Consider the following 15,000-nt stretch of genomic DNA (forward strand, 5'->3'; position numbering starts at 1 on the left):
AAGTGAAAAAATTCCAAAAGCTATAAGCACCTGGTATTCCTAGGCGGTCTTTCAACCAAGTACTAACCATACCTAAACCTGCTAAAATTCAGAGATGGGCATTGACTCTTTTTTTTTTTTTTTTTTTTTTTTTTGCAAGATTATTATATAATTCCGTGAAAAAATATCCAAAAATTTAAAGCTACCTGGTATTCCCAGGCAGTCTCCATCCATGTACTAACCTGCCCAAACCTGCTTATATTCAGAGATCGGGGCATTGACTCTATTTTTTGCCAAATTATTATATACTAAGTGAAAAAATTCCAAAAGCTTTAAGCACCTGGTATTCCTAGGCGGTCTTTCAACCAAGTACTAACCATTACATTAACCTGCTAAGATTAAGAGATTGGGCATTGTCTCTTTTTTTTTTTGTTGTTTTTTTTTTTGCAAGATTATTATATAATTCGTGAAAAATATCCAAAAAATTTAAAGCACCTGGTATTCCCAGGCAGTCTCCCATCAATGTACTAACCTGGCCCAAACCTGCTTATATTCAGGAGATCGGGCATTGACTCTATTTTTTTGGCAAAATTATTATATACTAAAGTTAAAAATTTTCAAAAAAAAAAAAAAGCTTACAGTACCTGGTATTCCCAGGCGGTCTCCCATCCAAGTACTAACCAGTCCCAAACCTGCTTAACTTCCGAGATCAGACGAGATCGGGCATTGCCAGGCTGGTATGGCCGTAAGCGAAGACTGCTGCAAAGAGAAGGCTATTTAAAGATCAGCCAATCTACTCGCCAGTACATTATATAAGTAGGAAAGAAAACCCAAAAGCTTAAAGCACCTGCTATTCCTTGGCGGTCTCTCATTCCAAGTACTAACTAGACCTAAACCTGCTAAAATTCAGAGATCGGGCATTGACTCTTTTTTTCTGTTTTCGCAAGATTATTATATAATTCGTGAAAAATATCCAAAAATTTAAAGCACCTGGTATTCCCAGGCAGTCTCTCATCCATGTACTAACCTGGCCCAAACCTGCTTATATTCAGAGATTGGCATTGACTCTATTTTTTGCCAAATTTATTATATACTAAGTGAAAAAATTCCAAAAATTAAAGCACCTGGTATTCCCAGGCAGTTTCCCATCCAGTACTAACCTGGCCCAAACCTTCTTATATTCAAAGATCGGGCATTGACTCTATTTTTTGCCCAAATTTATTATATACTTAGTGAAGAAATTCCAAAAGCTTAAAGCACCTGGTATTCTTGGCGGTCTCTCATTCAAGTACTAACCAGACCTTAACCTGCTAAGATTCAGAGATCGGCATTGAACTCTTTTTTTTTTTTTTTTGCAAGATTATTATATAATTCGGTGAAAAATATCCAAAAATTTAAAGCACCTGGTATTCCAGGCAGTCTCTCATCCATGTACTAACCTGGCCAAACCTGGCTTATATTCAGAGATCGGGGCATTGACTCTATTTTTTGCCCAAATTTATTATATACTAAGTGAAAAAATTCCAAAAATTTAAAGCACCTGGTATTCCCAGGCAGTCCTCCCATCCATGTACTAACCTGGCCCAAACCTGCTTATATTCAGAGATCGGCATTGATCTATTTTTGCCAAAATTTATTATATACTAAGTGAAGAAATTCCAAAAGCTTAAAGCACCTGGTATTCCTTGCGTCTTCTCATTCAAGTACTAACCAGACCCTTACCTGTAAGACTTCAGAGATCGGGCATTGACTCTTTTTTTTTTTTTTTTGCAAGATTATTATATAATTCGTGAAAAAATATCCAAAAATTTATAGCACCTGGTATTCCCAGGGCAGTCTCCCATCCATGTACTAACCTGGCCCAAACCTGCTTATATTCAGAGATCGGGCATTGACTCTATTTTTTGGCAAAATTATTATATACTAAGTGAAAAATTTCCAAAAAAAGCTTACAGTACCTGGTATTCCCAGGCGGTCTCCCATCCAAGTACTAACCAGGCCCAAACCTGCTTAACTTCCGAGATCAGACGAGATCGGGCATTGCCAGGCTGGTATGGCCGTAAGCGAAGACTGCTGCAAAGAGAAGGCTATTTAAAGATCAGCCAATCTACTCGCCAGTACATTATATAAGTAGGAAAGAAAACCCAAAAGCTTAAAGCCCTGCTATTCCTTGGTGGTCTCTCATCCAAGTACTAACTAGACCTAAACCTGCTAAAATTCAGAGATCGGCATTGACTCTTTTTTTCTGTTTTTGCAAGATTATTATATAATTCGTGAAAAATATCCAAAAATTTAAAGCACCTGGTATTCCCAGGCAGTCTCTCATCCATGTACTTAACCTGGCCCAAACCTGCTTATATTCAGAGATTGGCATTGACTCTATTTTTTGCCAAATTTATTATATACTAAGTGAAAAAAATTCCAAAAATTTAAAGCACCTGGTATTCCCAGGCAGTCTCCCATCCATGTACTAAACCTGCCCAAACCTGCTTATATTCAGAGATCGGGTTATGACTCTATTTTTTGCCAAATTTATTATATACTTAGTGAAGAAATTCCAAAAGCTTAAAGCACCTGGTATTCCTTGGCGGTCTCTCATTCAAGTACTAACCAGACCTTAACCTGCTAAGATTCAGAGATCGGGCATTGACTCTTTTTTTTTTGTTTTTTTGTTGCAAGATTATTATATAATTAGTGAAAAATATCCAAAATTTAAAGCACCTGGTATTCCCAGGCAGTCTCCCATCCATGTACTAACCTGGCCCAAACCTGCTTATATTCAGAGATCGGGCATTGACTCTATTTTTTAGCAAAATTATTATATACTAAGTGAAAATTTTCCAAAAAGCTTACAGTACCTGGTATTCCCAGGCGATCTCCCATCCAAGTACTAACCAGGCCCAAACCTGCTTAACTTCCGAGATCAGACAAGATCGGGCATAGCCAGGCTGGTATGGCCCGTAAGCGAAGACTGCTGCAAAGAGAAGGCTATTTAAAGATCAGCCAATCTACTCGCGCAGTACATTATATAAGTAGGAAAGAAAACCCAAAAAGCTTAAAGCACCTGCTATTCCTTGGCGGTCTCTCATCCAAGTACTAACTAGACCTAAACCTGCTAAAATTCAGAGATCGGGCATTGGACTCTTTTTTCTTTTTTTGCAAGATTATTATATAATTCGTGAAAAATATCCAAAATTTAAAGCACCTGGTATTCCCAGGCAGTCTCCCATCCATGTACTAACCTGGCCCAAACCTGCTTATATTCAGAGATCGGGCATTGACTCTATTTTTGGCAAAATTATTATATACTAAGTGAAAAATTTCCAAAAAGCTTACAGTACCTGGTATTCCCAGGTGGTCTCCCATCCAAGTACTAACCAGGCCCAAACCTGCTTAGCTTCCGAGATCAGACGAGATCAGGCATAGCCAGGCTGGTATGTCCGTAAGCGAAGACTGCTGCAAAGAGAATGCTATTTAAAGATCAGCCAATCTACTCGCCAGTACATTATATAAGTAGGAAAGAAAACCCAAAAACTTAAAGCACCTAGTATTCCTAGGCGGTCTCTCATCCAAGTACTAACCAGACCTAAACCTGCTAAAATTCAGAGATCGGGCATTGACTCTTTTTTTTTTGTTTTTTTTTTGCAAGATTATTATATAATTCGTGAAAAATATCCAAAAATTTAAAGCACCTGGTATTCCCAGGCAGTCTCCCATCCATGTACTAACCTGGCCCAAACCTGCTTATATTCAGAGATCGGGCATTGACTCTATTTTTTGCCAAATTTATTATATACTAAGTGAAAAAATTCCAAAAGCTTTAAGCACCTGGTATTCCTAGGCGGTCTTTCAACCAAGTACTAACCATACATTAACCTGCTAAGATTAAGAGATTGGGCATTGTCTCTTTTTTTTTTGTTTTTTTTTTTTGCAAGATTATTATATAATTCGTGAAAAATATCCAAAAATTTAAAGCACCTGGTATTCCCAGGCAGTCTCCCATCAATGTACTAACCTGGCCCAAACCTGCTTATATTCAGAGATCGGGCATTGACTCTATTTTTTGCAAAATTATTATATACTAAGTTAAAAATTTTCAAAAAAAAAAAAAAAGCTTACAGTACCTGGTATTCCCAGGCGGTCTCCCATCCAAGTACTAACCAGTCCCAAACCTGCTTAACTTCCGAGATCAGACGAGATCGGGCATTGCCAGGCTGGTATGGCCGTAAGCGAAGACTGCTGCAAAGAGAAGGCTATTTAAAGATCAGCCAATCTACTCGCCAGTACATTATATAAGTAGGAAAGAAAACCCAAAAGCTTTAAAGCACCTGCTATTCCTTAGCGGTCTCTCATCCAAGTACTAACTAGACCTAAACCTGCTAAAATTCAAAGATCGGGCATTGACTCTTTTTTTCTGTTTTTTTTTTGCAAGATTATTATATAATTAGTGAAAAATATCCAAAAATTTAAAGCACCTGGTATTCCCAGGCAGTCTCCCATCCATGTACTAACCTGGCCCAAACCTGCTTATATTCAGAGATCGGGCATTGACTCTATTTTTTAGCAAAATTATTATATACTAAGTGAAAAATTTCCAAAAAGCTTACAGTACCTGGTATTCCCAGGCGGTCTCCCATCCAAGTACTAACCAGGCCCAAACCTGCTTAACTTCCGAGATCAGACGAGATCGGGCATAGCCAGGCTGGTATGGCCGTAAGCGAAGACTGCTGCAAAGAGAAGGCTATTTAAAGATCAGCCAATCTACTCGCCAGTACATTATATAAGTAGGAAAGAAAACCCAAAAGCTTAAAGCACCTGCTATTCCTTGGCGGTCTCTCATCCAAGTACTAACTAGACCTAAACATGCTAAAATTCAGAGATCGTGCATTGACTCTTTTTTCTTTTTTGCAAGATTATTATATAATTCGTGAAAATATCCAAAATTTAAAGCACCTGGTATTCCCAGGCAGTCTGCCATCCATGTACTAACCTGGCCCAATCCTGCTTATATTCAGAGATCGGGCATTGACTCTATTTTTTGCCAAATTTATTATATACTAAGTGAAAAAATTCCAAAAATTTAAAGCACCTGGTATTCCCAGGCAGTCTCCCATCCATGTACTAACCTGGCCCAAACCTGCTTATATTCAGAGATTGGGCATTGACTCTATTTTTTGCCAAATTTATTATATACTAAGTGAAGAAATTCCAAAAGCTTAAAGCACCTGGTATTCCTTGGCGGTCTCTCATTCAAGTACTAACCAGACCTTAACCTGCTAAGATTCAGAGATCGGGCATTGACTCTATTTTTTGCCAAATTTATTGTATACTAAGTGAAAAAATTCCAAAAGCTTTAAGCACCTGGTATTCCTAGGCGGTCTCCCATCCAAGTACTAACCAGGCCCAAACCTGCTTAGCTTCCGAGATCAGACGAGATTATTATTTTTTTTTTTATTATAAAAAATTTACATTCATTTAATTTGTTTCATACAGTTACAATCCATGACATTATTATTCATATTTCCCCCATAGCCAGTTTACACCATTTTCTTTCATTTCCAACATTGGATTCCCTCTTACAATCATTTCTATAAAATCATCCTCTTTGTTTTCCATTGAGAAATAATTCCATAACAGTCTCACAGAGTATTCCATCCTGTTTTTAAAGATTATCCACACATCAACATTTTTCCCATCATATTTCGCCATGTTTCTTCTCAACCATATTACATACTTTGCTATTGTTACACATAAATTAAAGGTATACATATTACAGTCATTATGACCAAATAAAAACATTGTTTCCCACTTCTTTTGGTCCTCATCATACTTCCCCTCCAAAATTTATTTTGCAATTTCCTTCATTTTTCTCATAAAATCATCTAACCTTTCACAATAAAAAAACAGATGTAACAGTCCTTCCTTTTCTTTCATACACACTTTACACTTTGCATCATTTTGAATTCCTATTTTATGTAATCTCATCTCTGTTAATATACAATTGTGTCTCAATAAATAATTAAAATTCTTTAAAATTGGTTCCATATATTTCAACCTCACGTTTCCCCAAATTTCATTTTCATTTAAGTCATCATATCTTTCTTTCCAGTAGTTCAAAGCTACTGGTTTTGTAAAAGCGATAGACCTAAAAATACTATACACATTCCTTACTTTGCATAAATTAAAATGAACGTTTTCCCCATTTAACCTTTTAAAAAATACATCTGGAAATTTATTCTCATCCCCACTCTCATAGTTTTCAATTCTTTCAATCCAGTCCTTTGGTATCGCTTTCTTTAAATCCTCATATTGTCCTTCTAACTTCCTTCTCCACGCCCTTTTGCCCCCCTCTCTCAATGCATCCACAACTGCCTGTAAAGGTACATAACCCTCTATCACCTCATACAATAGATCTTTTATTTGTCTCAAACCACAATCCCACCATTCTTTATAATACATGACCTTACCGTCCCTTATGATATTCGGATTTAAAAACAATGGTTGTTCTAAAAGCTGGGCCCTTCCTTTAGGTAAAATCAGTACATTTTCTAAAAATTCCCCCCATGATTCCAAAACCTCCACATAAAAACATGGCAAACCTTTTAACATCCAGCTTTTCATTTTCATCCATAAAACATTACATCCCATATTACATTTTTCCAGGTAATATTCCATGACTCTTTTCCAAATTACATCACTTTTGCTCTCTAGAAACTTCTGAACTGTTTTAATTCTCAGCGTTCTCATTCTTAAAAATGGATCTAAAAGTCCCAATCCTCCCTCCTTTATGTTTCCAAGTAATGCATCATATGCAATCTTAGCCCTTCCATTTCCCCATAAAAACTTTAAAACCAATTCTTTCATTTTTTTGTAGTACAGATGAGGCAATGGGGTTACTCCCAACACATACCAGACTTTCGACAGCATCAATGAATTTATAATTAAAACTTTCCCCCTTAGCTTTAAATCTCTAATTTGCCAAAATCTCAGTCTTTTTCCAATTCCATTTAAAACACCTTCCCAATTCAAAGTGTCTGCCTTATTAGAATCAATACCAACCCACAACCCCAAAATCTTGATGTGCTGCATTTCCTCCTTGAATTGTATATGCTGCGGTATTTCCTCTACTCTGCCAATCCTCATACACACACTTTTCCCCACATTTACTTTGGCTCCCGACCCTTTACAATATCTTTCTAAAATCCCCATTGCCCTATCAATACTTTGGATGTCTTCTACCAACAAGGTTGTATCATCTGCATACTGATACACTGCTTCTCTTTGGAAATGGTTCTTTATTTGTATTCCTTTGATTTCTCTGTCTGCCTTAATAGCCAAACCAAGTGGCTCAGCTACCAGAGAGTAAAGTAAGGCAGACAGTGGGCATCCTTGCCTGATCGACCTTGTTGGTTGAAAACAATCCGTTAAAAAACCATTGCATTTTATGCATGTTAACACATCTGAGTAAAAAATCCAAATCCATTTTCTAAAATTTTCTCCAAAACCAAAAGCCTTAAGAACATCAAATAAAAACTCATGCTCTACCCTGTCAAATGCCTTTTCTAAATCCACACTTATTAAAAATCCCCCCTTTCCCTTCTCCTTCATATAATAAATTGTGTCTCTTATACTTTTAACCACATCTACTATATCTCTTCCTTGCACCCCGTATGCCTGTGTTGTTTTTATTATTTTTGGTAAAACCTTTTTTAATCTGTTTGCTAATACTTTTGCTAATATTTTAAAATCTGTATTCAACATGGATATAGGTCTAAAATTTTTAAGATCTTTTGGATTACCGCTTTTTTTGTAAATCATTTTTACCACGCCTATCTTCATTTTTTCACTCAACACCCCCTTCTTGAAAATTTCTTCAAAAACTTCTTTTAAAATTGGCACTAACATTTCTCTAAAAGTTTTATAAAATTCATTAGTCAAACCATCCACACCAGGGCTCTTTCCAGGTTTTAACTGTTGAATTGCAATATCTATTTCTTCTTCCTTAATTTCTTCATCACACAAAATCCTGTCCTCACCTCTTAACTTAGATTTAATTTGTTTAATCAAAAACTCCTCATCATTTTTTCCTATACCTTGTCCCTTAAACATGTCCATGTAATATTGCTTTACTGTTTTCAAAATTTCTTTAGTTTCTGTTTCTATTTCCCCTTTTTTATTTAAGACTTCTTTCAATAGATCAGCCTTCTGCCTATTTTGTTCTAAATTAAAGAAAAATTTTGTGCATCTTTCTCCCTCTACTGCATATTTTGCTTTACTTCTTATAATTGCACCCTTACATTTTTCCTCTTCTAATATCTTTAATTTATCTTGTAGCATTATTATTTTTTCAATTTCCTCTTTTCCATTGCTTTCTGACACTTTACTTAACTCATTATTCAGGAGTTTGGTTAATTCGGTTTCCTTCTGTCTTTCTAATTTTCTGACATTTTTTCTGTATTCTATTGAACATGTCTTTATTTCCCACTTAACACTATCCCACCATACTCTTTTCTCTTCCCTATACATTCTATTAATTTTGCTTTCTTCCACAATCCCTTTAATACTTTCCTGATATGCATTACTCTTTAAAATCTTTGCATTTAAAACCCACACTCCCCCTCCCCTTTTCACACTTGAAGAATCTAATGTTAAAAATAAGAGAGAATGATCACTAAGACCAACTCGTTTATAATAAACATTAGTAATATTCCCTTGCATTTCCTCTGTACATAAAATATAATCAATCCTACTTTGTTTCAGTTCTTTTAAAACAAATTGTCTTCTTGAAAATTGCCTACTCGTTCTATTTCTTTCTCTCCACACATCAATCAATTTAAAATCCCCCATCAGTTTGTTCAACTCCTCCCTTCCCTTATCAGCCTTAAAAACCATATTACTTGCTAAGTCTAATTCTGTAAAAACAGTATTAAAATCCCCCATTAAAATCACCCTTTCATTAATTCTTACATTTGCAGATATTGTTTTAAAAAATTCCACCTTTTGCTTTTCTTCATTTGGAGCATGTATGTTACATATTGTACATCTCTCATTTCCTTTTTCTATTTCAACAGCTAAACATTTCCCTGCTCCATCATTAAACACCACACTTTCTTTTTCACACACCTCTCTTCTTATTAAAATAGCAACCCCTTTCCCAGTTTTCTCTGTACCATTATTACAATGTATATTCCCATCCCATAAATTTTCAAACCTTTTAACACAATAATTTTTCCAATTCGTTTCTTGTAATACAAATACATCCACCCCTCTACATAATTCCCTCATATTTTCAAATTTCTCCACATCCATTAAACCTCGTGCATTAAATGAAACAACTCTTAAAAACATAAAAACAATATAAAATAAATAATTAAAACATTTCATTTTTTTTTTTCAGTCATGCTCCATATCTCTCAGTACATCAAATCTGTTCTCACAACCCTCCTTGTCTTTTAATATTCCTTGCCTTAAAAATCTTTTCTTTGCAATGTCTATATTGGGTGTTACCTTTAAAGTTCTTCTTCTTTGTATTCCTTCTCGTTCTTTCCTACGTTTCTCTTCTCCTTTTCTCTCCATTCTCCTCTCCTGATAACCTTCCTCGTCGTTTTGTTGTTCCCCATGTTCCTCGCTCATATCCATAGTCTTTTGCACAGTCCATTGAGATGTTGTTATTTCTCCATCTAGTTCTTTCTTCTTTTCTCCTGTGTCCCCCTGATGTTCTTTCTCTCCATTGTCCTCTCTCAGTCCACAGTGTTTCTCTTCTCCTTTTCTCTCCATTCTCCCCTCCTGATAATCTTCCTCATTGTTTTTTTGTTCCTCCTGTTCTTTGCTTATTTCCATGGTCCTTTGCACCGTCCCTTGTGATATTGTTTTTTCTCCATCATTTTCTTTTTCCTCTCCTCCTGTGTCTGCTTGATGTTCTTCCTCTTCATTTTCCTCTCCCAGTCCACAATCTTCCATCTCCTTGTTTAAAACATTGTCCATCTCGGTTTCCCTCTGCTTTTGCCCACCCACATTAACAACCATATCTGTTTCTTGTTCACTACTATTTTCTCCCTCCCCCATCCAACATTCGCACCTCACCAACACTTTCCTACATTCCGGGCACTTCACTGCATTGCAGCTTCTTGCCAAGTGCCCCTGCTCTTTGCACTGGTAACAAATAAAGTCCGGGCAATCTTTAAATACATGTCCTGGATCCATACACAATCTACAGGTTTTCACCTGCCGATCGTGTATAATCCGAAAGTACTGTGTGCCCTCAGCAGTCTCAAACTTGCTGCTATATGGTAGAGATACAACTTCCTTTGGGAACCTGACCTTTACATATCTCGTACCATCTGCTATTTCAGTACCCGGATATGTTCTTCTCTTAATGTTGGTTGAGGGAGTTACACCCCATGCCTCCAATTTATCTAATATATCCTGGTCATCAACATATGCAGGCAAATGCATAAAAGAAACAACATATTCTCTTACTTGTAGCTTTCTAATCTCACAAAATTGTTGCTTGATTCTTAGTCCATCCTCTAGCTTTTCACACTCCTCCTCATTTGATAATGTGATCTCGAATTCTTTGCCTTGTCTTGGTCTTATCGCCAAAATCTTTCCTCCTCCAATTTTTTCATTCACTTCTTTGATAATATCCTGCACCGATCCATCTCTCACCTCTGCCAGATCCACAATTACAGTTGCTTCCTTTGAATAAATAATCATTTTCTTTGCCTCGTTGTATCCAAGCCATTGTCCTGTAGTGTTTTCCGTGTCAAAGTCCCTGCGTCTTTCTCCTGCCATTTCCTTGTTCATTTCCATGTAATCAGTCCAATTTTGAAAAAATAACAAAACAAAACCTCCAAAAATAAAAATCCTCCCCAGACAGCCTAGGCTGCTGGGAAGTGTTTGAACTTAAAAACAAAACAAAACAGAAAAAAAGCTAACTTTAAACAAAAAATGGGTTTACAAACAACAATGGTGAGCCTACTCTCACCCACTACTGCCACCTCATTTCCTGCTAGCACTCTAGCGTTGCCAGGTTGGTATGGCCGTAAGCGAAGACTGCTGCAAAGAGAATGCTATTTAACCCTCTGGAGTCTAAGGGTATTTTTGGGGCCTTGAGAAGTTTTGTCATGCCCTGACATTTGTGCTTTTTTCAGTTTCTTATAAATATCTAAATGGGTAAAGTCTAATATCACTGTAATCAGCACAAACTGGGCTATAATAATATGTGAAACCCATGCATGTACATGATTGTATTTTTGAGAAAAAAAATGTTATGCATGGTTAGTGAAAAACTAAAAATGTTAAATCACTTGCATAAGGCAATAAAACACATACATAAAATTGGTTGCCGGAAAAGTTGAGAACTGGAGCTTGTAGCCTAGAATTTTTCTTTCTAAATGATGTGAAAATCATCTTGTTTACTCACTCACAGAAAACAATATATTGATTTAAATTTTCTAAAACACTTTTTGTTGGTAAAAGTCATATGCGAGTAGGCGTCAACTATCATGAATATCATTGTGATTTACACCTGAGAGGACAAAGGCCTGCATAATGAGCTGCATAATGAGCCTCTCATTCAACTGTGCCACTGTGAGGGAGGACTTACAAGAAAGAGAACAAAATAAAAGTATATAATTTTATGTTTGTAGTTTATTAAGAATATATTTAATTATCCCACAACATAATTTAATATCCACTTGGGGGAGCAGTTAAACATTTTATTAGGAACAATCAAAGCTGACTTTCAAATTTTTTGGCATCCTTTCTCTAGTCACACAATCCTTCAGAAATCCTTTTAACAATCTTATTTTCTACCAAATAAACCCCATTTATTATCATTATTATTATTATTATTATTATTATTATTATTATTAATGTTGAAAAGAGCTGATAATATTTTTCAGGTTTTTTTAGGGGGAATAAATCGAAAGAACTGCATTGTTTTTACATTTGTTAGAGTTATCTCTATTTGTCACATTTATATTATTTACATCAAGCTTTTGAATGGTATAGTATTGTTATTGAAACTTCATAATGTTTCACTTGATTATACATTTAGTCAGGAATTATAGTTTGGAAAAAGTATTTGGAAAAAGTCTAACTAGTAAAATGTTTACACGTTATGTGAAAACTAGTACAAATAAATAAAAAGAGACTTACTCATGTTTATGATCTCTGCTGAATAAAGTGCTTCATTCTTTTTTCTGAGGAAATCCATTTCTCAAATCCTCAACCACATCACATCTTTTTGGGGTGAATTATGTCTTAGTCCTCTCATCGCGAAGCAAACAGTAAAATAAAATAAAAACTTGAAGAATAGTCTGGCTGCTTTTTCTTCTGTGTGGGCGTATTCAAGCCGCGCTCTTCAGTTTGAATCTGAATAGCGCGTTAAGCGCGGGGGCGTGGTCACATTAGATATAATGAGCGGATATATGAAAAACAGACATTGCGTTGTTTTCATATGGATTACTTTATCTCAGAATATTTGTTTTCGGCAGCACTTGTTTAGTTTAAAAGTAGACATTCCAGGCTTTCTATAGATATCTCTCTCATGTCTCTTTGTTGAGTATTCACGGAGTTACAGTTCATTTTAATGAAATGTTTGTACATGACGATCAGCGGAGACAAAGACTGTAGACGCGCACCTTGTTTGTTATCTTTATTTTATAAGTGCACAAAGGTTTTTTGTTATTATGTCTGTATCCAAAAAAAACTAGACCCTTTACAGATTCGATTGATGTATTGCTCTTATCTGTACGATTAAAACTGAGAGTGTAATTTAAGTTCTTTTCGGGGTTATCGGGTGAAAATGACTCAAAACGCATATATGCGTTAATCGACTCGAAAGGGTTAAAGATCAGCCAATCTACTCGCCAGTACATTATATAAGTAGGAAAGAAAACCCAAAAACTTAAAGCACCTAGTATTCCTAGGCGGTCTCTCATCCAAGTACTAACCAGACCTAAACCTGCTAAAATTTTGAGATCGGGCATTGACTCTATTTTTTGCCAAATTTATTGTATACTAAATGAAAAAATTCCAAAAGCTTTAAGCACCTGGTATTCCTAGGCGGTCTTTCAACCAAGTACTAACCATACATTAACCTGCTAAGATTAAGAGATTGGGCATTGTCTCTTTTTTTTTTTTTTTTGCAAGATTATTATATAATTCGTGAAAAATATCCAAAAAATTAAAGCACCTGGTATTCCCAGGCAGTCTCCCATCAATGTACTAACCTGGCCCAAACCTGCTTATATTCAGAGATCGGGCATTGACTCTATTTTTTGCAAAATTATTATATACTAAGTGAAAAATTTTCAAAAAAAAAAAAAAGCTTACAGTACCTGGTATTCCCAGGCAGTCTCCCATCCAAGTACTAACCAGGCCCAAACCTGCTTAACTTCCGAGATCAGACGAGTTCGGGCATTGCCAGGCTGGTATGGCCGTAAGCGAAGACTGCTGCAAAGAGAAGGCTATTTAAAGATCAGCCAATCTACTCGCCAGTACATTATATAAGTAGGAAAGAAAACCCAAAAGCTTAAAGCACCTGCTATTCCTTGGCGGTCTCTCATCCAAGTACTAACTAGACCTAAACCTGCTAAAATTCAGAGATCGGGCATTGACTCTTTTTTCTGTTTTTGCAAGATTATTATATAATTCGTGAAAAATATCCAAAAATTTAAAGCACCTGGTATTCCCAGGCAGTCTCTCATCCATGTACTAACCTGGCCCAAACCTGCTTATATTCAGAGATTGGGCATTGACTCTATTTTTTGCCAAATTTATTATATACTAAGTGAAAAAATTCCAAAAATTGAAAGCACCTGGTATTCCCAGGCAGTCTCCCATCCATGTACTAACCTGGCCCAAACCTGCTTATATTCAGAGATCGGGCATTGACTCTATTTTTTGCCAAATTTATTATATACTAAGTGAAGAAATTCCAAAAGCTTAAAGCACCTGGTATTCCTTAGCGGTCTCTCATTCAAGTACTAACCAGACCTTAACCTGCTAAGATTCAGAGATCGGGCATTGACTCTTTTTTTTTTTTTTTTTTTTTTTTTGCAAGATTATTATATAATTAGTGAAAAATATCAAAAAATTTAAAGCACCTGGTATTCCCAGGCAGTCTCCCATCCATGTACTAACCTGGCCCAAACCTGCTTATATTCAGAGATCGGGCATTGACTCTATTTTTTAGCAAAATTATTATATACTAAGTGAAAAATTTCCAAAAAGCTTACAGTACCTGGTATTCCCAGGCGGTCTCCCATCCAAGTACTAACCAGGCCCAAACCTGCTTAACTTCCGAGATCAGACGAGATCGGGCATAGCCAGGCTGGTATGGCCGTAAGCGAAGACTGCTGCAAAGAGAAGGCTATTTAAAGATCCGCCAATCTACTCGCCAGTACATTATATAAGTAGGAAAGAAAACCCAAAAACTTAAAGCACCTGCTATTCCTTGGCGGTCTCTCATCCAAGTACTAACTAGACCTAAACCTGCTAAAATTCAGAGATCGGGCATTGACTCTTTTTTCTTTTTTTGCAAGATTATTATATAATTCGTGAAAAATATCAAAAAATTTAAAGCACCTGGTATTCCCAGGCAGTCTCCCATCCATGTACTAACCTGGCCCAAACCTGCTTATATTCAGAGATCGGGCATTGACTCTATTTTTTGGCAAAATTATTATATACTAAGTGAAAAATTTCCAAAAAGCTTACAGTACCTGGTATTCCCAGGCGGTCTCCCATCCAAGTACTAACCAGGCCCAAACCTGCTTAGCTTCCGAGATCAGACGAGATCAGGCATAGCCAGGCTGGTATGTCCGTAAGCGAAGACTGCTGCAAAGAGAATGCTATTTAAAGATCAGCCAATCTACTCGCCAGTACATTATATAAGTAGGAAAGAAAACCCAAAAACTTAAAGCACCTAGTATTCCTAGGCGGTCTCTCATCCAAGTACTAACCAGACCTAAACCTGCTAAAATTTTGAGATCGGGCATTGACTCTATTTTT

At 36.3% G+C, this 15,000-nt stretch overlaps 9 non-coding genes across 9 annotated transcripts; all 9 read right to left on the reverse strand.

Annotated features, from left to right (window-relative positions):
- Nucleotides 1–611: 611 nt before the first annotated feature.
- Nucleotides 612–730, reverse strand: LOC113090496 (5S ribosomal RNA). The gene has a single exon (XR_003287118.1). It is a non-coding gene; the product is annotated as a 5S ribosomal RNA (ribosomal RNA).
- Nucleotides 731–1,925: 1,195 nt separating this feature from the next.
- On the reverse strand, nt 1,926–2,044 carry LOC113090494 (5S ribosomal RNA). The gene has a single exon (XR_003287116.1). It is a non-coding gene; the product is annotated as a 5S ribosomal RNA (ribosomal RNA).
- A 781-nt stretch (nt 2,045–2,825) lies between these two features.
- LOC113090505 (5S ribosomal RNA) lies at nt 2,826–2,945 on the reverse strand. Its single transcript, XR_003287127.1, has one exon. It is a non-coding gene; the product is annotated as a 5S ribosomal RNA (ribosomal RNA).
- Nucleotides 2,946–3,308: 363 nt separating this feature from the next.
- On the reverse strand, nt 3,309–3,427 carry LOC113090500 (5S ribosomal RNA). The gene has a single exon (XR_003287121.1). It is a non-coding gene; the product is annotated as a 5S ribosomal RNA (ribosomal RNA).
- Nucleotides 3,428–4,091: 664 nt separating this feature from the next.
- On the reverse strand, nt 4,092–4,210 carry LOC113090497 (5S ribosomal RNA). The gene has a single exon (XR_003287119.1). It is a non-coding gene; the product is annotated as a 5S ribosomal RNA (ribosomal RNA).
- A 369-nt stretch (nt 4,211–4,579) lies between these two features.
- On the reverse strand, nt 4,580–4,698 carry LOC113090506 (5S ribosomal RNA). Its single transcript, XR_003287128.1, has one exon. It is a non-coding gene; the product is annotated as a 5S ribosomal RNA (ribosomal RNA).
- Nucleotides 4,699–13,313: 8,615 nt separating this feature from the next.
- Nucleotides 13,314–13,432, reverse strand: LOC113090498 (5S ribosomal RNA). The gene has a single exon (XR_003287120.1). It is a non-coding gene; the product is annotated as a 5S ribosomal RNA (ribosomal RNA).
- A 786-nt stretch (nt 13,433–14,218) lies between these two features.
- LOC113090507 (5S ribosomal RNA) lies at nt 14,219–14,337 on the reverse strand. The gene has a single exon (XR_003287129.1). It is a non-coding gene; the product is annotated as a 5S ribosomal RNA (ribosomal RNA).
- Nucleotides 14,338–14,699: 362 nt separating this feature from the next.
- On the reverse strand, nt 14,700–14,818 carry LOC113090501 (5S ribosomal RNA). The gene has a single exon (XR_003287122.1). It is a non-coding gene; the product is annotated as a 5S ribosomal RNA (ribosomal RNA).
- Nucleotides 14,819–15,000: the final 182 nt, after the last annotated feature.

This window comes from Carassius auratus, unplaced genomic scaffold, assembly GCF_003368295.1.
Source record: "Carassius auratus strain Wakin unplaced genomic scaffold, ASM336829v1 scaf_tig00056067, whole genome shotgun sequence".
NCBI lineage: Eukaryota > Metazoa > Chordata > Actinopteri > Cypriniformes > Cyprinidae > Carassius > Carassius auratus.